General features: G+C 45.0%; 1 pseudogene; it reads right to left on the bottom strand.

Annotated features, from left to right (window-relative positions):
• Positions 1-3,363: 3,363 nt before the first annotated feature.
• Positions 3,364-24,212, bottom strand: part of LOC137353050 (adenosine receptor A1 pseudogene) — a 52,106-nt pseudogene continuing 31,257 nt past the window's right edge.

Raw genomic sequence — 24,212 nt, 5'->3', positions numbered from 1 at the left:
ATTAGGCAGGACAGCTCTTTTCTGGCCAGCACAGGCACGATGGGCCGAGTGGCCTCCTTCTGTGCTGTAAATTTTTCTATGTTTCTAAATTAACTTGCAGAAAGGTTAGAAAACAGGTTAGCAGTGGGAAATTGTGAGTGTGCGTGTACAAAGATAAAGGCATGAAGAAAGCCTTATGACTGGGGCAGGGAAGATAAGAAGTTGCTTGTACAAGCAATTAGTTAGGCTGCTGTAGAGGAGAGTGTGCAAAGTTATAGACTGGAGAATGTAACCATTGAGAGTATATAACATGGGTCCAGCAGGATTATTCTCGGGATGAGAAGGTATAGTTATGAGGATAGAATTGAAATATTAGAACTATTTCCACTTAGCAGTGAAGGGTGAAACGAGAGTAACAGAAGGGATATGATAGGGTGAATAGGGAATAATGACCTTCTCAGCTTGAGTAGACAGTGACAAGAGATTAATTGAAAATTGCTAATAGGAGAGTGAGGGGAGTCAAGGAAATTTCTTGACACGACGAGTTGTTACAACATAGTGTCACAGAATAATACCAGGCAGAAGGAGGCCATTCGGCCCATTATATTTGCTTTGCCACGAGGAGTGGTTCAGGCAGAAAGACCAAAACATCTTTTACGGGAAATGTAGATAAACGTTTCCACCTGCGCTGTCTCAGACGTATTCTTGGCATCGCTTGGCAGAACAAATTGTATTAACTCAGAGGTCCTGGAGCATGCTAATTCCGTCAGCGTACACTCATTATTAAACCAACGACGTCTGTGATGGCTCGGACATGTTCATTGGCTGGATGACAGCCGTATGCCCAAAGACTTCTGCACAATGAACTGGCCACTGCTGGATGCCCATTCCTCCGCTACAAGGACACCTACAAGCGAGATAGGAAGATGGCGGACATGGACACAGCCAACTGGGAGACAGCCGCTGTCGGCCAGGACTCCGGCTGCTCGGAGGTGGCGTCGGAACAGGCGAGGAGAAACGGAATGCTCAGCTGGCTGAGAAGAAGACCCAGGAAAATAGAGGCCAGTGAATCCTGCATCTTCTGAGCCCGCTGCCTTCAACTGCAGCACGTGTGGCAGAGACTGCCATGCCAGAATGGGCATCCTGAGCCACATCAGGAGATGTTTAACACAAGTTGACCACCAAGGCGTAAAGCATCATCTCACGAGAGAGGAGACTGCCAGAGAGGTACATATTTGATGGCGAGAATGATGTGGGACTCTGGAGAGACTGAACTAACGAACAGCTGACACAGAGATGAAAGGCTCAGTGATCTCCTTCCATTATATAAACTTGTACGATTCTAATGAAAGAAACTGGGTTGAGATAGAAATGAAAAAAACAGTAAGTGCTGGAATTACACAGCAGATCTGGCAGAATCTGTGGAGAGAGAAACAGAGTTAACGTTTCAGGTCTGTGACCTTTCATCAGAACTGGCAAAGGTTAGAAATGTAATAGACATTGAGCAAATGAAGGGGTAGGGGGAAGAGAAGAACAAAAGGGAAGGTCTGTGATAGGGCAGAAATAGGAGAGGGTTGAGATAGATATCGTCAAACAAACCACTGAAAATAATTTATCGAACCACTAAGCCACATCAGCAATCAAAACTGCACCCAACAAGCTAGAAAAGCTCACCATTCTTTCTATTCTCTCCTCCAAGTGTTGACTAATGCATATGTAAGAAAGAAAGAATATAGCGCCGTTCACAACCTCATGGTGTCTCAAAGTGTTTTACAGCAAATTAAGTATTTTTGAAGTGACGCCACCGTTGTCATGTCGGAAATGGGACAGCCAATTTGTGCACAGCAAGATCCCAAACACAGCAATATGATAACGACTAGATAATCTGTTTTCAGGTGTTGATTAAGGAATAAATAATGACCAGGACACTGGGAAGATCTCCCCTGCTCGTCTTTGAATTAGTGCCATGGGATCGTTTACCTCTATCTGAGAGCTCAATGGTTTAAGATACCATCCAAACAAATGACACTCCCAACAGTGCAGTACTCGCACACTACTGTGCTGGAGTGTTGGCCTAGATTATGTACCCCTGGAGCTAATCTTAACAGCCGGGCCTCATGTGAATGCATTTTCTCCAACTCTTGAACCAACGTGGCCAATAGAAGGGCGTGAGAAGTGAGGAATGGGGGGTGGGCAATGGCAGGGGGTAATCACAATGTGGGTGGGTTGGCCATTGGAAGTGATCATGGTAGTGGGGAGGGGCCCAGGGCACGGGGCTGCCAGGGAAACCTAAGCCTTCCTTTTGAGGCCAGGATGAACACTCCCACTCCTGTTGATCCACAAGCCACCACCCCCTCACCCCTTCCTCACAACAGGAACTGGCCTGATGGGGAAACCATTGCTGCTGCCCCTCGCTCAGACCTTGGACATGAAAAGAGATCAGGTTCCGATCACTTCAATGGACCCAATCTCCATACTTAAAGTGTGACCCCACTTCCTTCCTACGGATGTCCTGCTCGCCTGGCTGCAGGTTCAGCCTGGGACAGGGAGGGAAGCCGCGGGATTAGAGGGGGTAAATAACTGCCCCAATTTTAATAGCTCCCCACCTGATTTACATGGGGCGTAACAGGGCTGGGGAGTTAAAATTGCAGCCTGTGAGTCAGGGATAGGTTACAATACTCTCCAGATCTCTAGGAAAGATTGAACAGGCTGGGGCTCTTTCCTCTAGAACAGAGACGTCTGAGCGGTGACAGAATAGAGGTCTTCTAACATTATGAAATGGTTGATAAGGTAGACTTAGAGAAGTTTCCACCTGTGGGAGAGATCAGAACTAGGCGCCATCAATATAAGACAGACACCAATAAATCTATTAAGGAATTCGAGAGAAACTGCTTTACCCAGACTGTAGAACTCACTACCATGTGGAATGGTTGAGGTGAATAGCATAGATGCATTTAAGGGGAAGCTAGATAACTACATGAGGGAGGAAGGAATAGAAGGATATGTTGATAGTGTGGTTTAAAAAGGGGTGGGAGGGAGCAGACATGTGGAGCATAAGCACCAGCACGGACCATTTGGGCTGAATGGCCTGTTTCTGTGCTGGAAAGCATATCGCACTGCTGATCCTCTGACCCTCTTCTAAAATGGATGATGGGATCAGTGCTAACCCTGCTGTTCCTTTTTCATTCTTTTTTAGTTCCTCACTAACTTTGCTTTTTGAAACTGTTTTACTCATGGCCACTTACCCATTCCAACCCCTCTTTCCCATTGTTTATATTTTTCATTTTTCCTTTCCTGCCATTGCCCACTTCACATGTGGCAGCCGTGATTTTTTTGTAAAGAGTTTTAATTGGATTAGTAACACAGCCAATAAAGAGCCTACAATCATACACACAGAACATGGCCATTTGGCCCATCACTTTGGTAGAGTTATTCAGTTAGTCCCACTACCCTGCTCTTTCCCCATAGCCCTGTAAACTTTGCCCCTTCAAGCACTTATCCAATTTCCTTTTGAAATTTATTATTGAATCTGCTTCCACCACCCTTTCAGGCAGCGTGTTCCAGATCACAACAACTCGCTGCGTAAAAAGAGTGTTTCTTCATGTTGCCTCTGCTTCTTTTGCCAATCACCTCAAATCTGTGTGCTCTGGTTACCGACCCTTCTGCCAATGGAAACATTTCCTCCTTATTTATGCTATCAAAGCCCTTCATGATTTTAATCACCTCCAAAAATCTCCTCTTAACCTGCTCTGCTCCAAGGAGAACAACCCCAGCTTCTCCAGCCTCTCCACATAACTGAAGATTTGGAAGACTGACAGGAAAGTCCTGCCCAAACCTGGAGCTGCCAGCTGGTGGCAAAGGCCAGAAAAGCAACAGGGCATGGTAGCATCTAGAGGCCCAGACTAATGACCTGGAGACGCAAGTTTAACTCCACCATGGCAGGTGGGGATCTGGAATAAAAAGCTAGTCTCAGTAATGTTGACCAAGAAACTATTGGATTGTCATAAAACTCTTCTGGTTCACAAATGTCCTTTTTAGGGAAGGAAATCTACCGTCTTAACCTATTCTGACCTACATGTGACTCCATTCCCACAGCAATGAGGTTGACTCTTAACCACCCTCTGAAATGGCCAAGCAAGCCACTCAGTTGTATTCACCTTCTCAAGGGCAATTAGGGATGGGCAATAAATGCTGGCCTTGCCAGTGATGCCCACATCCTGTGGATGAATAAAAAAAATCTTAAGTAGCTCAAAGGCAACTTATTAACAAACATCACCCTTCATAATATCTTTCCTCACTTCAAAACTTTCTCCGTATATAATGTTACTTCTGAGCAGTTACATTCATGAGTCTTGGTTTGGTGAATGCATTGTAGCGTTATCAGAAATGTACAATTAAATAGAAATACAATTAACTAAACAGCAAATGCATAAATAGAGAGTGAGTTACGCACGACTGGGTCATCCCCAATCCGACTAAAGACTGGATCTTTTCATTAATTCTACACGCCCGGCAATGCACTGTTCCTGTCCCTGGATGACTTGATCTTATTCATTCCTGTAAAATCTGAATTGGAATCCTTTCTAATTACTGTGATGTAGGATATGCATGGGAATATATCTTTGAAAGCATCCCAGAAGGTCTTTATCTTGAAGACATAGATGATTGGGTTGACTACTGAGTTGACATGGGACAGAATGATTGTGGTCAGCATCAGGGAAGCTGGGATGTTGCATTTTGGGCAGGTGAGCTTGACGCAGTTCAGGATGTGCAGGGGAATCCAGCTCAGGGTGAAGCAGAAGAGAATGATGAAGAGCGACATCGCTGTCTGGAACTCCTTACAGATGATTTTCCGACGCTTTTCCTCTGCGCTGATGTCGATGTGCCTCTCGGCTATTCTACGGATCTGCTTTTTGACCGCGAGGAATATCTTGGCATAGATGACGAACATGATGAGTAGTGGCAGCAGCATGCAGCCAATAAAATTGAAGTACACCATGTAGGTCTGGTCGATCACATTATCGAAGAGGCATCCTTTGTCGAACGCGGGCATTTTGCGCCAACCCATCAGAGGCACCAGCCCAATGACAACTGCCAGTAGCCAGGAAGTCACAATCGTGAGGCCGGCATTCCTGGGCGTCACCAGGACCTGGTAACGGAACGGCTTCATGATGGCGATGTAGCGCTCAACGGCAATGGCAAACAGCCCAAAGATGGATGCTTGAGTCAGGATGAGCAGAGTGCACAGCATCAGGACACAGAGGTAGTAACTGCAGCTGGGCAGGCCTAGGTCTGACAGCAAGGCGGAGGGGATGCCCACAGCCCCAACTAATATGTCCGCCACAGCCAGTGACACCAGGAAGTAATTGGTCGCTGTCCACAACTTCCTGTTCCTGGCGACGACAAAGCAGATAATGATATTCCCAAGAACAGCAAAGAACGCTATTAATACCTCTATAATAAAGTACCCGATCTTGATGTGCAAGGAAGCATTGGTGCAGTTGATCTTGTTCTGGGACAGATTTGCCGCACTACCAGTTAAATTCTCAAACGTATCCATAATGAAATGAAAAAATCACGTACTCTTCCTCTCCCTTCGTCTTCCTCCTTATTTCCTCTTCGCTTCTTCATTCTTCCCGTTTCGCTCCTTGGCAATTCTGCAATTCGCCATATGCAAATCTTTGCCAAAGTCAGCCGTTTCTGCTTTGCCTTCAAAAAAAAGATAGGAATTTTAGAAGGATTAAACTTGCATTCTGTTTTTGGAAACAATTATTGGTCTATCTATACCGTAAGAACTTTAACATCTTTATATAATGAGAGAAAATGGCATAGAGGCAAACAGCCCCCTCTCTTTTTTTGACAATTTTCACCCTGAAACTGATAAAGGGTGAATAGAATATGAATGTAAACTAGCAAAGAACATAAAACAGACTGTAAAAGCTTCTATAGATATGTTAAAAGAAAACATTTGGCTAAGGCAAACGTGGGTCCATTATAGGCATGGTCAGGACAATTTATAAGGGGGATTAGAGAAATATCAGAGAAGCTAAATGATACTTTGTGTCTGCCTTCACTGAGGAAGATAACAGAAATCTCCCAGAATTAGAGATCCAAGGGATTAGGGGGAATGAGGAATTGAAGGAAATTAGTATTAGTAAGAAGGTTGTATTGGAGAAATTAATGGGGCTGAAGGTTGATAAGTAACCAGGACCTGATATTCCACATCCCAGAGTGTTGAAAGAGGTAGCTATGGAGATAGTGGATGCATTGGTGATCATCTTCAAAAATCCTATAGATTCTGGAACGGTTCCTGCAGATTGGAAGGTTGCAAATGTCACCCCGCTATTTAAGAAGGGAGGAAGAGAGAAAACAGGGAACTACAGACCTGTTAGCCTTACATCAGTAGTAGGGAAAATGCTAGAATCTATTCTAAAGGATATGATAAATGGACACTTGGAGAATAATAACCTGATTGGGCATAGTCAACATGGATTTCTGAATGGGAAATCATATTTGATGAACCTGTTGGAGTTTTTTGAGGATTTTACTAACAGAATTGATAAAGGGGAGTCAGTGGATGTAGTATACTTGGATTTTCAGAAGGCTTTTGATAAAATCCCCCACAGGTGGTTGGTTAGCAAAATTAAAGCACATGGGATAGGAGGTAATATCCTGGCATGGATTAAGGATCGGTTAACAGGCAGAAAACAGAGAACAGGAATAAATGGGTCATTCTCACATTGGCAGGCTGTGACCAGTGAGATACTGCAAGGATCAGTACTTGGGCCCCAGGTATTGGGCCTCAAATCAAATTTGGATGTGGGGACCAAATGTGATATTTCCAAATTCGAGGATGACACAAAACTAGGTGGGAATGTATATTGTGACGAAGATGCAAAGTGGCTTCAAGGGGATTTGGACAGACTTAGTGAGTGGGCAAGAACATGGCAGATGGAATATTATGTGGAAAATATGAGGTTATGCACTTTGGTAGGAGGAACAGATGTGCAGAGTATTTCTTAAATGGTAAGAGATTAGAAAGTGTAGCTGTACAAAGGGATCTGGGTGTCCTCCTCAATAAATCACTGAAAGCTAACATGCAGGTGCAGCAAGCAATTAGTGGTATGTTAGCCTTTATTGCAAGAGGATTTGAGTACAGGAGTAGTGAAGTCTTGCTTCAATTGTATAGAACCTTGGTTAGAACACACCTGGAGTACTGTGTGCAGTTTTGGTCCCGTTACCCTAGGAAGGATATTATTGCCATAGAGGGAGTGCAATGAAGGTTCTCCAGAAATAAAACCAAAAAGTGCTGGAAATACTCAGCAGGCCTGACAGCATCTGTGGAGAGAGAAGCAGAGGTAACGCTTCAGGTCGGTGACCTTTCAACAGAACTGGCAAAGGTTAGAAATGTAATAGGTTTTAAGCAAATAAAGTGGGGGGTGGGGCAAAAGAGAACAATTGGGAAGGTGTTGATAGGACAGAGGGTCACAGAGAATAACTGACAAAGAGGTCATGGGACAAAGGCAAAGACAAAGAGTGTGTTAATGGTGTGGTGAAAGTCAAAGTGTTAGTGCAGTGAGGGTGTTAAATGACAGAATAATGAAAGCCCTAGCCAAAAGCAAAACATGAAAAAAAAGTGGGCAGGCGCATGGTAAAGAAGTGTAATGATGAAACAAACTAAAATAAAATGAAATACAAATTAAAACTAAAAAAAATGTAAAACTAAAAAACAAGAGGGGCCAGTCATGCTCTGAAATTATTGAACTCAATGTTCAGTCAGGTAGGCTATAGCGTGCCTAATCGGTAAATGAGATGCTGTTCCTCGAGTTTGCATTGATGTTCACTGGAACACTGCAGCAAGCCCAGGACAGAGATGTGAGCATGAGAGCATGGGGGTGTATTGAAATGGCAAGTGACAGGAAGTTTGGGGCCATGTTTTTGGACCGAGCGGAGCTGTTCCGCAAAGCAGTCACCCAATCTGCGTTTGGTCTCCCCAATGTACAGGAGACCGCATTCTGAGCAGCGAATACAGAACACTAAATTGAAAGAAGTACAAGTAAATCGCTGCTTCACCTGAAAGGAGTGTTTGGGGCCTTGGATAGTGAGGAGAGAGGTGGTAAAAGGGCAGGTATTACACCTCCTGTGATTGCATGGGAAGGTGTCGTGGGAAGGGGCCGAGGTGTCGGGGCTAATGGAGCAGTAGACCAGGGTGTCGCGGAGGGAACGATCCCTTTGGAATGCTAACAGGGGAGGGGAGGGGAAGATGCGTTTGGTAGTGGCATCACGTTGGACGTGGCAGAAATGGCGGAGGTTGATCCTTTGGATGTGGAGGCTGGTGGAGTGGAAATTGAGGACAAGGGGAACCTTCTTGCAGTTCTGGGATGGAGGGAAAGGGGTGAGGGTAGAGGTGCGGGAAATGGGCCGGACACGGTCGAGGGCCCTGTCAACCACAGTGGAGGGGAATCCTCAGTTAAGGAAGACATATCAGAAGTGCTGTTGTGGAAGGTTGCATCATCAGAGCAGATGCGTCGGAGACGGAGAAACTGGGAGAATGGAATGGAGTCCTTACAGGAGGCAGGGTGTGAAGAAATGTCGTTGAGGTAGCTGTGGGAGTCGTTTGGCTTACAATGAATATTAGTAGACAACCTATCCCCAGAGATGGAGACAGAGAGGTTGAGGAAGGGAAGTGAAGTGTCAGCGATGGACCATGTAAAGGTGAGAGATGGGTGGAAATTGGACGCAAAGTTCATAAAGTTTTCAAGTTCGGGACGGGAGCAGGAAATGGCACCGATACAGTCATCATGGAGAAAGCATTGGGGAGGGGACCTGAGTAGGACTGGAACAAGGAATGTTCAACATATCCCACATAAAAACAGGCATAACTAGGACCCATGCGGGTACCCATAGCAACCCCTTTTACTTGAAGTGAGTAGAGTTGAAGAAGAAGTTGTTCAATGTGAGGACAAGTTCAGCCAGGCGGAGGAGGGTGGTGGTGGATGGAGACTGGTTGGGCCTCTGTTCAGGGAAGAAGTGGAGAGCCCTCAAACCGTCCTGGAGGGGGATGGAGGTGTAGAGAGATTGGACGTCCATAGTGAAGAGGAGGCGGTTAGGGCCAGGAAACTGGAAATTGTCAAAATGACGCAGAGCATCATTTTTGGGAAGAGACTGGACCAGGGAGAAAAGATAGAATCAAGATAGGAAGAAATGAGTTCAGTGGGGCAGGAACAGGCTGAAACAATGGGTCTGTCAGGACAGTCCTGTTTGTGGATTTTAGGAAGGAGGTAGAAGCGGCTATCCGGGGTTGCGGGACTATGAGGTTGGAAGGTGTAGAGGGAAGATCTCCGGAGGAGATGAGGTCAGTGACAGTTCACCAGACTTGTTCCTTGGATGGTGGGACTGTCCTATGAAGAGAGATTGGGGAAACTGGGCCTGAATTCTCTAGAGTTTCGAAGAATGAGAGATGATCTCATTGATACTTACAATACTACAAAATACTTAAAGGGATAGACAGGGTAGATGCAGATAAGATGTTTCCCCTGGTTGGGGAGTCTAGAACCAGGAGACACAATTTCAAAATAAGGGGGAAGCCACTTAGGACCGAAATGAGGAGAAATTTTTTTACTCAGAGGATTGTGAATCTTTGGAATTCTTACCCCAGAGGGCTGTGGAAGCTCAGTCATTGAGTATGTTTAAAGTAGAGATTGACAGGTTTCTAAATACCAATGATATAAAGGGATGTGGGGATAGTGTGGGAAAAAGGCATTGAAGTGGATGATCAGCTGTGATCGTATTGAATGGCGGAGCAGCCTCGATGGGCTGAATGGCCTAATCCTGCTCCTATGTTTCTATTTATTCACGTCCACTTCACCTAAAGATGCTGAATCCTTATTGGGTTTTGTAACGAGAAGCACCTTTTCTAGGTCCTCTCCCTGTGGCCTGCCTTCCACTGTGAAAATGGATACTGAGTGTCATCTATCATGGTGTCCTTTCAAATGTGTCCAATGTTATCTATGTCTAACATGCACACTTTCCCTGGAAGTACCTGGATGACTGGCAGGACCAGAAAACTTAATGGGTTTTCCACTCCCTCCTCCAATAGCACTGGGATCAATTGTGACACTTCTACATCATTGCACAATAACACTTGCTAGCAGGTCTGGGGTTTCTCTGTGCTTCAGTTATGCATGGTTTTGAACATCTGTGCCATCAAAGGGGATGAAAGAACAAAAAGAAAGACTTGCATTTATATAGCGCTTTTCACAATCACCAGGTGTCTCAAAGTACTTTACAGCCAATGAAGTACTTTTGAAATGTAGTCACTGTTGTAATGTAGAAAACATGGCAGCCAATTTGCACACAGCAAGCTCCCACAAACAGCAATGCGATAATGACCAGACAATCTGTTGTTTGTGGTGTTGATTATATTGTGTGATTGCCTTTAAGAGTGATGTGCCTTTAAGATCTTAGTATGCTAATGAGCTACGTGCCAGGATGCAGTCATGTGACTACAAGCCTGAGTCACTCTGTAACTGTAACACCAAGAGGCAGGTCCTGTAAATGGTTAGCTCTGCACTGTATATACTTGTTAGGTTTGAGATCTTCAATCAACTGAACTCCACGCATCTCATTTATGTTGCATCAGACAACATGAAAAGCTTCTCATTACAGATCTAGGGATAAATATTGGCCAAGATACCAGGGTGAACTCCCGTGCACTTCTTCTAAATAGTGCCATGGGATCTTTTTCCACCTGAGAGGGTAGACGGGGACTTGGTTTACCATCTCATCCAAAAGGCTGCACCTCTGACAGTGCAGCACTGGCGTGTCAGCCTTGATTTTTGTGCTCAAGTGTTAAAATGGGACTTGAATCCGGAACCTGGTGACACAGGGCAAGAGTGCTACCAGCTAAGGCACAACTGATACTGGTTATGATGACGTCTTTTTGATTGATCGTGAATCTACCTATTCTTATCTGCCAACCCTTCTTCTTCAGATCTGCATCCAATTGTTTCTTGAGCCCTTTTGTGTTGTCCCCGTCAATGACCATATTTCACAGTCCTTCATATTAAAATAATTTCCATCCAGACCTCACTTCTGGCTTCTAGATTCCTGTTTTTTCCTATAGAGTACAAAAGCCAAGAATTTATGCTAATGCTTCATAAAACATTAGCTTGGCCCCAGATGGAGTATTGTGCCCACACTTTGGAAAGGAGATGAAGGCTTTGGAGAGGGTATGGAAGAGATTTACTAACATGGTTCCAGGGATGAGGGATTTTAGTTCCGTGGATAGATTGGAGAAGCTGGGATTGTTCTCCGTAGAGCAGAGAAGGTTAAGAGATTTGATAGAGGTGTTCAAAATCATGAAGAGTTTAGAAAGAGTAAATAATGAGAAGCCATTTCCAAAGGCTGAAGGGTCGATAACCAGGGGGCACAGATTTAAGGTGATTGGCAAAAGAATCCATGAATCTATGTGAGGTGATGCATTTGGGGAGGTCAAACAAGACGAAGGAATACACAATAAATGAGAGGATACTGAGAAGTGTAGAGGCAGTGAGGGACCTTGGAGTGGATGTCCACAGATCCCTGAAGGTAGCAGGCCAGGTCGATAAGGTGGTTAAGAAGGCATATGAAATCCTTTCCTTTATTAGCCGAGGTATAGAATAAGAGCAGGAAGGTTATGCTGGAACTGTATAAAACATTAGTTAGGCCACAACTTGAGGACTGTGTGCAGTTCTGGTCACCTCATTACAGAAAGGATGTAATTGCACTAGAGAGGGTACAGAGAAGATTTACGAGGATGTTGCCAGGACTGGAAAAATGCAGCTGTGAGGAAAGGTTGGCTAGGCTAGGGTTGTTCTCCTTGGAACAGAGGAGGCTGAGAGGAGATGCGATTGAGATGTACAAAATTGTGAGGGGCCTGGATAGAGTGGATGGGAAGGGTCTATTTACCTTAGTGGAGAGGTCAGTGACTACAGTGATTAGTAGAAGGATTAGAGGAGAGATAAGGAAAAGTTTTTTTCACCCAGAGGGTGGTGGGGGAATGGAACTCACTGCCTGAAAGGGTGGTGGAGGCAGGAAACCTCAACTCATTTAAAAGATGCCTGGATGTGCACCTGAAGTGCCATAAGCTGCTGGGCTACGGACCAAATGCTGGAAGGTGAGAATAGGCAGGGTGGCTCTTTTTATGTTCAGCCGGTGCAGACACGATGAGCCAAGTGGCCTCTTTCTGTAAAATTTCTATGATTCTACGAAAAGCAGCTAAAGTCAAAACCAAGCAAGATTCTGGGTGATATTTACAAAAACTTTTCCCCCTGGGCTTTAGTATGTCCCAGGCCTCAACTGAATGGACCTTTTAATAGCTGGCGTCTGTCAGTCAGGGCTTGGAGACAAATGCTTTCACTTCAAACATTGAGAAATATTTGTGTTGACTCCCAAAAGGCTAGATTAACTTGTCCCTCACAGCATAGAAACCCATTTACATCACACAAACTACATCTTGGTATAAGAGGTTGGCATTACAATCAATAGAAGGCAAGAGGTGACTGTTCTATTAATGATGTGCTCAAAGCTGGTGCTACTGATAAACCCCTGGCACCTGGGTTGAAATTCAGTCTCAGAAGGTTCCCTCACTCCTCTCCTTCCTGCCTATTCCTTCCTTCCCAATCTCACCAGATCAGTTCGGATCAAAGAACGCTGCTCTGCCCATTTAATCTCGTCCTTCCAGGATACCAATCCTGCCATTTTCCCACTGGAAAACTGTCCTGGCCAATATTTATCCCTCAACCAACATCACAACAACAGATTATCTGGTCATTACCACATTGCTGTTCGTGGGAGCTTGTTGTGCGCAAATTGGCTGCCGCGTTTCCTGTGTTACGACAGTGTCTGCACTTCGAATGCACTTAATTGGTTGCAAAGAGCTTTGGGAGGTCTGGAGGTTATGAGGTGCTACATAAGTGCAAGTCTTTCTTTGCCTTCTGCATTCAAGGGCTGCTGGGCTCCCCGTGTTATTTGGCCCATTCAGGAGGGAGCACAGCTGCTTGGAATGTGCAGTCATAGCATTGTCCCTTTTACATTCTCCTGAAAGGGCAGAAGAGTCTCAGATCTCATCCAGAGGCAGCACCTTCAACATTGCAGCATTCACTCATACCCAAGCAGTGCTGTTAAATCCTAGGGTCGGGTATAAGAGACACAGGCTTCGGACTTGGTGGCAAGAGTGCTGCCAATTGAGCTGACAAATTGTAACTGCCTGATAGAGAAAAAAACAGCGGCCACGAAGGCCACCAAGAAAGCCTTGACTAAAGCATCATACAGGCTGGCAAGAAGCTGGGGGAAGGTGAGTTACTCCATTCACATCTACAAAGTGATGAAGCAGTTTCACCCTGACACTGGGATCTTCTGCAAGGCCAGGAGAATCATGATCTATTTTGTGAATGATATTTTTGATTACATGGCAGGTGAAGTTTCCCCACAACAAAAGACTTGCAATTATATAGCACCTTTCTCACCCTCAGAATTTCCCAAAGCTCTTTACAGCTAATTAAGTACTTTTGAACTGTGCTCACTGTTGTGATGTACGAAATGCAGCAGCTAATTTGTGCACAGCAAGCTCCCACAAGCAGCAATGTGATAATGACCAGATAATCTGTTTTTAGTGACATTGATTGAGCAATAAATATTGGCACCCGGGAGAACTCCCCTGCTTTTCTTTGAAACATCCCATGGGATATTTAACATCCACCTGAGAAGGCAGACGGGGCCTCAGGTTAACATCTCATCTGAAAGACGGCACCTCTGACAGTGCAGCACTCCCTCAGTACTGTCCCAGAGTGTCAGACTAGATTTTTGTGCTTAAGTCTCTGGAATGGAAATTTAACCTTCTGACTCAGAGGCGAGCGACTGCTACCCGTTGACAGCTCAACCAGCAGGTGTAGGGAGATCCAGACCTCTGTGTGTCTGCTACCTCCCTGGGCTAGATGGCCAAGGGACAAGGTCAGTGACCAAGTAAGCCAGCTGCAAGTAAAACTCTGAATAAAAAACTCACCAAATCTGCTCAGTGTGGACTCTAACTATACCTCACCTGAACCAGATGAAAGGTTCTGCAGAATTTCTCATTCCTGAGGTAACGAGAGCAACTCACATCCTGCAGTATATTTACCATCCGGTCACCTACCTCCTGACTTGGCAAATTCCATCAGGTTAGGGACCGTCTTTGTTAAAGGTGGCAGGTTTGGCTCAAACTGAGTTAGCACATCTCAGACATAACAGTACCTTAACCTAGGTGACTCTCATCCAGAATAGTCCTCACCAACCCAGCAACATATACAGAAGTCCAGCAATACCTCATTCTGGACACAACCTTCCTCTAATTAACACGTGATTGTTCTGTGATAATACAGCACTAATGGCGTCAAAACCTGTTAATATATAACAGGTACAGGGAATACTGTAATCTAATCAGACTGCTTCAGAGACAGTATTAAACAGCACAGCTTTGATCATCAGAATTGTGACGACAGCTCTGCATCTCAATTAGATTACCTCTTTGAAATCAATTCCAGGTATCCATTATTTAGGATAAATAAACAAGAGATATAAAAAACAAATTCTGGAAAATACACAGAGGCTGACAGCCCTTCTCTCTATTTCCAGCATTTTCTATGTATAAACCATCCAAACCCCTTGAATAATTTTGAATGTGTAACTCATTGCTGAGTCTGTTATTCTTGACATAAACCACCTGAACCCTTCATTTAAGTTCCAGCCTGTAAACTCACTCCCAGATATCCACTATTCCATATATAAACCCCCCGAACCCCTCAGTTAGATTCTAGCCTGTAAACTCACTCCCAGATATCCACTATTCTATATATAAACTCACCGGGCCCCTCAATTAGATTCTAGCCTGTAAACTCACTCCCAGATATCCACTATTCTATATATAAACTCCCCGAACCCCTCAATTAGATTCTAGCCTGGAAACCCACTCCCAGATATCCACTATTCTATATATAAACTCACCGAACCCCTCAATTAGATTCTAGCCTGTAAACCCACTCCCAGATATCCACTATTCTATATATAAACTCACCAAACCCCTCAATTAGATTCTAGGCTGTAAACCCACTCCCCGATATCCACTATTCTATATATAAACTCACCGAGCCCCTCAATTAGATTCTAGCCTGTAAACTCACTCCCAGATATCCACTATTCTATATATAAACTCCCCGAACCCCTCAATTAGATTCTAGCCTGTAAACCCACTCCCAGATATCCACTATTCTATATATAAACTCACCGAACCCCTCAATTAGATTCTAGCCTGGAAACCCACTCCCAGATATCCACTATTCTATATATAAACTCACCGAACCCCTCAATTAGATTCTAGCCTGTAAACCCACTCCCAGATATCCATTATTCTATATATAAGCTCACCGAACCCCTCAATTAGATTCTAGCCTGTAAACCCACTCCCAGATATCCATTATTCTATATATAAACTCACCGGGCACCTCAATTAGATTCTAGCCTGTAAACTCACTCCCAGATATCCACTATTCTATATATAAACTCACGGGGCACCTCAATTAGATTCTAGCCTGTAAACTCACTCCCAGATATCCACTATTCCATATATAAACTCACCGGGCACCTCAATTAGATTCTAGCCTGGAATGCACTCCCGAGCATTTGTTATTCTATATAAAAACAACCCAAATTCCTCGATTAGATTCCAGCCTGTAACTCACTCCTGGGTACCCCTTATTCGATACATAAATCACTCAAATCCCTCGATTAAACACCATCCTGTAGCTCACTCCTGGGGTATCTGTTATTCTATATATAAACCATCCGAAGCCCAGGATTAGATTCCAGCCTGTAACTCACTCCTGGATATTCTGAGTAAAAAATATCCTAATGCCTTTGATTATATCTTTGCTTTATACAGTACAGAATGTTATGGAACTTTTGTTAGTTCCTGATATCCATTGAAGATCAGATCTTCCAATGATTATCTGATCGCTATAATCTGCCACTATTTAGAGCTACTGCCCATCGATGATGCTGAAGACATCAAAGAAGCCCAGGCACAGCGGCGCAGTGGTTAGCGGCGCAGTGGTTAGCACCGCAGCCTCACAGCTCCAGCGACTCGGGTTCGGTTCTGGGTACTGCCTGTGCGGAGTTTGCAAGTTCTCCCTGTGATCGTGTGGGTTTCCTCTGGGTGCTCTGGTTTCCTCACATATGCTAAAGACTTGTGGGTTGATGGGTAAATTGGCCATTGTAAATTACCCCTCGTGTAGGTGGTAGGAGAATGGTGGGGATGTAGTAGGGAATATGGGATTAATGTAGGATTAGTATATATGGGTGGTTGTTGGTTGGCACAGACTCAGTGGGCTGAAGGGCCTGTTTCAGTGCTGTATCTCTTTATGACTCTAAGCCCACATGTCCCATAGTCAGTGACACAGGGCAATATTTTGTGTTTTTATAAATAACCTGCTCTAGCACAGTTGCATATCACAGAATCAAATAATTGTTAAGCACAGGAGGCCATTCGGTTCATCGTGTCTACACCGGCTCTCTGAATGAGCAATTCACCTAACGCCGCCACCACCCCACCCCACCACCCCACCCCCCCTGCCTTCTCCCCATAACCCTGCACATTCTTCCTTTTCAGATAACAGTCTAATTCCCTTTTGAATGCTTCAATTGAACCTGCCTCCACCGCGCTCTCAGGCAGCGCATTCCAGACCTTAACCACTCGCTGTGTGTAGAAGTTTTTCCTCATGTCGCTTTTGCTTCTTTTGCCAGTCACTTTAAATCTGTGCCGTCTCGTTCTCAAACGTTTCACGAGTGGGAACAGTTTTTCCCTATCCACTCTGTCCAGACCCCTCACGATTTTGAACGCCTCTATCAAATCACCTCTGGGGGGTTCAGTTAGCTCAGTTGGCTAGAGTGCAATACAGAAAGACACCAACAGCACAGGTTCAATCCCCCATGCTGGCTGTGGCAGTTCATGGAGACCTACCTCCTCATCTTGCCCCATGCTTGAGGAGTGATAATCCACAAACTATACGTCACCAACTGTTTCTCTAATAGGGAGAGATGCCTCTGGCCCTTTGGGACTATGGCTGCAGCAACAGCAAATTTCCTCCGAGCCTTCTCTCCTCCAAGGAAAACAGTCCCAAATTCTTCAATCTATCTTCATAAGTGAAGTTCCTCATCCCTGGAACCATTCTCGTGAATCTTTTCTGCACCCTCTCCAATGTCTTCACACCTTTCCTAAAGTGCAGCGTCCAGAACTGGACGCAATACTCCAGCTAAGGCCGAATTAGTGTCTTATCCAAGTTTAACATAACTTCCTTGTTCTTGTACTCTATGTCCCTATTAATAAAGCATAATGGTTATGTTACTGCTACTAGTAATCCAGTAGGCCTGGAGTAATGAATGAGCTGGGACATGAGTTCAAATCCACCATGGCAGCTTGGGAATATAAATTCAGCTAATTAAATAAATCTGGAATAAAAAGCTAGTGGTCAGTGACTACTGCACTTTCATAAAAACCCACCTCGTTCACTAATGTCCTTTAGGGAAGGAAATCTGCCGTCCTTACCTGGTCTGGCCTATGCGTGACTCCAGACCCACGGCAATGTGGTTGACTCTAAACCGCCCTCTGAAATGGCCTAGCAAGACACTCAGTTATCAAGAAGGCAGCTCACCACCACCTTCTCAAAGGCAATGAGAGATGGGCAAAAAATGCTGGCCTTACCAGCCTGTGATTGAATTTTTTTTAAATCTCGTCCAAAACACTGAATCTGTGTTAATTGGTTATGATGTGACCAACAAACAGTTCCTTGTTTCAGCAGCGCTATCGTGATATTAAACAGCAGCAGTGAGGTAAATCACATGGCGACACAAAACCTGAGTGCTGAAAGAAACAGTTGATTTTACGTGCCTCTTGTCTGCCCACTGCAAACACTACGCTTAATTCTACCTTGTAACAGAGTTCTAACTGCAAGGAAGGCTGTGGGGTGCCCTTCATACAATCATAGGAACGCTACAACAAAGAAGGAGGCCATCCGGCCCATCGCGCTTGTACCAGCTCTTCGGTAGAGCTGTCCATTTAATCCCACTCCCTTGCTCTTTCCCCCATAGCCCTGTAAATGTTTTCCCTCCAAAGTATTTATCCAATCCCCCTTTGAAAGTCACTATTGAATTTGCTTCCACCGCTCTTTCAGGTTGTGCATTCCTTTTCACAACAACTCGCTGTGTAAAAAATAGTTCCCTTCATGTTGTCCCTGGTACTTTTGCCAATCACCTTAAATTCTGGTTAGCGACCCTTCTGCCAGTGGAAACGGTTTCTCCTTATTCACTCCATCAAAACCCTTCATGATTTTGAACACCTCGATTAAATCTCCACAACTTTTTCTGTTCCAAGGAGAATAAGTCACTCCTTCATTCTTGATGCAAGATGCTTGCACGTGTGGGCAATGCAATCCTACGCTGCTTTGGACCTCCTACCTCGCTATGCCAAGGTGTGATGGGACAAGGGCTTATTCCCTCACATGGAACTCCTTATCTAGGAGTGACACAGAGCAGAGACTAGGTGCCAGCTCATGGGCAGTGAGATAATATCACAGGGTCGTTATCTGGTAACTCCTTATTCTAACCTACCAGACTTTTCCACAAAGGACATTGCACACTGTGGGGAGATTTTAAAGGGAGGTGAGAGAAAATAAGGAATTACCGCAAATTTAGCACTGACTTTACCTTCTAGAAGTTGTGTTAACTTAGTGGAAATTTCACTGGGTGTTCTGACCCCATGTATCTCTCTACCTATGTGATGAGATGCCTCAGTACAAAGCACATCCTTTCTCTCATCAGTCTTCCTGTGATGTTGTAGAAATTTAAAATGAGTCACGCAGACTAGGAGGGTCCCTGGGATCTGATCCTGGCCAGCAAAGATTTGGGTATGCAACTGGTGGTCTCAGCACCCTGGACTGGGGAAGAGGAAGGGCCCATATCTGCTCCTGGTCCCCATCCAGTGACCCTGGGTGAAATGCATGCGTGGCAGTAGGCGTTGGGTGAGGATGGGGACTGTGACGCCTCCAGCAGGCGATCAGCCTGCTCTCACATTTTAGGTGCTAACAAAAGAAAAAAATAGCTTTGGGCGAGGTACGAGAGAGTCTCCCACATCCTGGGATCAGACCCCAACTACAGTCAGTGCTCCCAAGGGCCGAGAAAGAACTGGAAAGTCTTAGTCTTTTATTTCACAGCTACAACATACTTTACGATTCAAGCAGGAGCTTCACTGAGAGTTGAATGAGCTTCCCCTGTGACCAGCTGAGCCTTTCAAACCAAAAAGGGCCTTGACTCTGTACCCTGACTGTGTTGCGTTAGCTGCTCTCAGATGAGCTTGTGGTTTGGGCAGTAAAATAGGCCTCAACGTTCAGGGTTTGGTGGGGTTGTGGGTGGGGGGTGCGGGAAATCAGCCAGTGACCCCCCCCCCCCTCCCCCAAATCCCCTCACTTGCTGATAGTGTGAGGCTGGCAACTGGATCAGGTAACACTGCAGTGCTTTCTGCAGTCGAATAGCCTCACTGCGTAATTCACATGTGGGGTGAAGACGACTAAAGCAAGGCATGGGGAACAGTGCAGCTGGGGGGGGCTTGCTCGAGCACGGAGTTAACACGGTCAAAAACAGAGGCAGAAATATCGCATGAATGAGGCAATTGAACACAGATGGCCGCTAATTTCCCTGTGTTCATTCTGTTCAAAAAAATTATTTCGGCATAAAATTCACTAACCTTAGCCAAATAGGACTGTGTCCAACACACGCATGAGTAATAATTATTTCATGCTACGCAAGGTTCAGCATTGGTTAATAAATGCCACAAGGAACACCTATTGTATTAAATGAAGGAAATCACTTACAGAATGCCCAAAAGCATTTGCACAGAATGTCCTGGGACCACTGGTGGGTGGGATTCTTTTTTAAATGTCTTCCCCACTGGATATTTCGTTTTTGAACCCCCCCCCAACCCCACCTCCCTGCCTCGCAGGTGCTGTCGCCTGCTATCCCCGTCATTGCGGAGATTGCTGTTTGCCTCCTTGTGTTTTCCACAGCCACTCCTGTCAATTGACAGGCAAATAGAGCTGTAATATTAACATTAAGGTGCAGGTCACGTGCTCCCTCTCAGTGCCAGCCTGGTGCAATTAACAGGATGACAGAATATTCCTGCAGCACGTCTAACAGCCAAGGCGTTGGGGTGTTGAGCTTGAGGACACCATTATCGCAGTTTTCCAGTGCTGTTCTAGAACATTCTGCTGTCCTTATCGTCCGTCAAGCTTCCTTGATGACTCTCGGATAATGCAGTGCTCAGAGTAGTAGGGAATCATACAATTACTGCACAGACACAGGCCATTCGGCCAGTGTTTATGCTCCACATGAGCCTCCTCCCATCCTACTTCATCTCACCCCATCAGCATATCCTCTTATTCCTTTCTCCCTCGTGTATTCCCCCTAAATGCATCTATTCTATTTGCCTCACCCACTCCCTGTGGTAGCGAGTTCCACATTCTCACCACTCTCTGGAAAGAGACGTTTCTCCAGAATTCCTGATTGGATTTATTAGTGACTATCTTATATTTATGACCCTGAATATTCATTTCAAATTGCATGTTTATATTTCATTAACAAACCATGAATTATGGGAGAAACATGGTATTATCCAGTTTTCATTTAAAATACATATATTTGATAAAAGAAAATACCCTAAAATTATCAAGAGAATGGTACTCCATTGTTCACTTTAGTAATACATTAGGCATAGTTGCCTCAATGGTTCTGCATTTCAAAGGGAACAGGTTCTTTGAAAATACTGCAGTCCTCTGAAGGCTCTCTTAACTGTTTTGGCCTAAAAGCCTTGTATAATGGTACAGGCTTTGCACCGAAAGACTTCTCATCATCAACATTTGGACTTCTGTTATACATTGAGAATCTCTTTTATCTGTATTTCCAGTTTGTAGCCACAGCTTTGGTCTCCCTCACAACTGGAAAAGTTTTTTCTGCATCTACCCTACTGAACCCCTTAATAATTTTAAAGACCCCAACTAGGTCACCTCTCAGCCTTCTCTTTTCTAGAGAAAAGAACCCCAGCCTGTTTAGTCATTGTTGGAGGTCGGGAGGTTTGCAGGTTCAATCCCTGAGTTAGCTGATCGTAGGTCAAGTTGGAAGAGGGGTTAGTATGATTGGGCCTCTGTGGCCATGGTTACACATATGATAAAGCCTGGATCCAAGCAAGTTAGTTCCGGCAACTTGAGATAGCCAGGAGGATGGATTTTAACTTTATACACGGCTCCGAGGCTTCATGACATGTGCCTGCATGGTCGATGCAGACACAATAGGTGAGTACCCCAGGTACAGAATCTTATGCAGAGGGCACTGTCACAGCTATAGGCAGTGTAGTGGCAATTGCAGAGGATAATTCTAGTTCAGCATATTTCAGCCAGGAAGACTCTGCTCAGGTTAAAATAAAGAAAGCAGAGACCGCTGTTTGATCAACATGAAATAGTCATGGTACTGCCTGTGTGGAGTTTGCAAGTTCTCCCTGTGTCTGCGTGGGTTTCCTCCGGGTGCTCCGGTTTCCTCCCACATGCCAAAAACTTGCAGGTTGTTAAGTAAATTGGCCATTATAAAAATTGTCCCTAGTATAGGTAGGTGGTAGGGAAGTATAGGGATAGGTGGGGATGTGGTACGAATATGGGATTAGTGCAGGATTAGTATAAATGGGTGGTTGATGGTTGGCACAGACTCGGTGGGCCAAAGGGCCTGTTTCAGTGCTGTATCTCTAATCTAATCTAATACTTGTAGTCGGTACCCATTACTTTTTTGTCTGCAATTTCCTTTCCCTGAAGACACGTCGCAGATTCTTTGCTGGGGTCTGGTTCCATGGCGACCACTTCTCACGTGTCAGCGAATGTCACGTGGGTTAGTGTCCAATTGGATTTTAAAAATTGGCGTAAGGACAGAAAACAGCGAGTCGTAGTAAATGGTTGTTTTTCAGACTGGAGGATGGTAGACAGTGGTGGTCCCCAAGGGTCTGTGCTGGGGCCACTGCTGTTTTTGCTATATATAAATGACTTGAAATACAGAGTAGAATCTTAAAATTTGCCAATGACACCAAACTAGGAGGTGTGGCAAACAGTGAGGATTATATGGACCGCCTGCAGCAGGACATAGATCGGCTAGCAGAAAGGGCAGAGAGGTGGCAGATGGAATTTTATACTGACAGGTGTGAGGCAATATTTGCTTAATGGCAGGAACAGAGGGACCTGGGGGTGTATGTGCATCGATCTTTGAAGGTGGCAGAACATCTTAAAGAGAATGGTTCATAAAGCATATGGGATCTTGGGCTTCATAAACAGAGGCAAACACAGGGAAGTTATGCTGAACCTTTAGAAAGCTCTGGGTAGGACCCAACTGGACTATTGCAGCCCGTTCTGGTCACCACACTTCAGGAAGGATGTGATGGTCATAGAGAGATACAGCACTGAAACAGGCCCTTCAGGCCCACCGAGTCTGTGCCGACCATCAGAGGGTGCAGAGGAGATTTACCAGAATGGTTACAGGGATGGGGGATTTTACTTACAAGGTTAGGTTGGAAAACTGGTGTTGCTCTCCTTATGACAAAGGAGATTGAGAGAAGATTTAATAGAAATGTACAAGATTATGACAGGCTTAGATAAGTTAGACAAGGAAAAACTGTTCCCATTAACTAAAGGTACAAGGACGAGGGGACACAGATTGAAGGTTTTAGCTAAGAGATGCAGGGGGAATATGAGGAAGAACTTTTTTATGCAGTGGATGGTAATGACCTGGAACTCGCTGCACACAAGGGTGGTGGAAGCAGAGACAAACAATAACTTCAAAAGGAAATTGGATGGCCACTTGAAGGAAATAGACCTCCAGGGCTACGGGGATTGTGTGGGGGAGAGAGCTGGCATGGATTCAATAGGCCAAATGTGCCATAAATGACTCTATGGATGTTTGACTATGGGAGGCATCACATGCGAGTATGACTCTGTCCTCATGAAAAGTACATATAAAAACAAACACACACACACTCTATAAGAGTCACAGGATAGCAACTGATAGCAGGAACACTGGGTTGATTTTTCCCCCCCTCTCCATTAGCAGTGCTGAAGTGAATTGAAATGCCCCAAATATTGCTCGTCTAACTCAGCAAAGACAGGTTTCATCCTGATTTTTATGATTGGATGGTGAATTTACCCATTAAACCATCTGGGCAACGGAGGGCTGGTTCTCGGAAAGCAAAATAGCACGTTCTCCTGCGCAGTCCATTTTGTATTTATCTGTGCTTAGGTCAATACAAACTCAGCAAAGCAGCAAGAACAACATCTGTGCTGACTCTTCGACTGAGTTTGTATTTTTATTTTTTTTATTAAAAAAATAAAATAAAAATACAAACTCAGTCGAAGAGTCAGCACAGATGTCGTTCTTGGTGCTTTGCTGAGAGACTGTTCTTACATGTGCTCCTAGCTGAGTATCATGGCAGCACCACGTGGGTGATTATCTCGGTCGTGGTGCATGCAAAAACATGTCAACAAATAGCCTCGCTTACTTCGACTATCACAACAGGTGACAATATTACACTTTAGTTTTAGAGATACAGCACTGAAACAGGCCCTTCGGCCCACCGAGTCTGTGCCGACCATCTTTCTTTTGGGCCTCCTTATCTCGAGAGACAATGGATACGCGCCTGGAGGTGGTCAGTGGTTTGTGAAGCAGCGCCTGGAGTGGCTATAAAGGCCAATTCTGGAGTGACAGGCTCTTCCACAGGTGCTGCAGAGAAATTTGTTTGTTGGGGCTGTTGCACAGTTGGCTCTCCCCTTGCGCCTCTGTCTTTTTTCCTGCCAACTACTAAGTCTCTTCGACTCGCCACAATTTAGCCCTGTCTTTATGGCTGCCCGCCAGCTCTGGCGAATGCTGGCAACTGACTCCCACGACTTGTGATCAATGTCACACGATTTCATGTCGCGTTTGCAGACGTCTTTATAACGGAGACATGGACGGCCAGTGGGTCTGATACCAGTGGCGAGCTCGCTGTACAATGTGTCTTTGGGGATCCTGCCATCTTCCATGCGGCTCACATGGCCAAGCCATCTCAAGCGCCGCTGACTCAGTAGTGTGTATAAGCTGGGGATGTT

Source organism: Heterodontus francisci, chromosome 40, assembly GCF_036365525.1.
Source record: "Heterodontus francisci isolate sHetFra1 chromosome 40, sHetFra1.hap1, whole genome shotgun sequence".
NCBI classification, from domain to species: Eukaryota; Metazoa; Chordata; class Chondrichthyes; order Heterodontiformes; family Heterodontidae; genus Heterodontus; species Heterodontus francisci.
The sequence above is the reverse complement of the archived record's forward strand: the minus strand, read 5'-3'. Positions and strand labels throughout refer to the sequence as shown.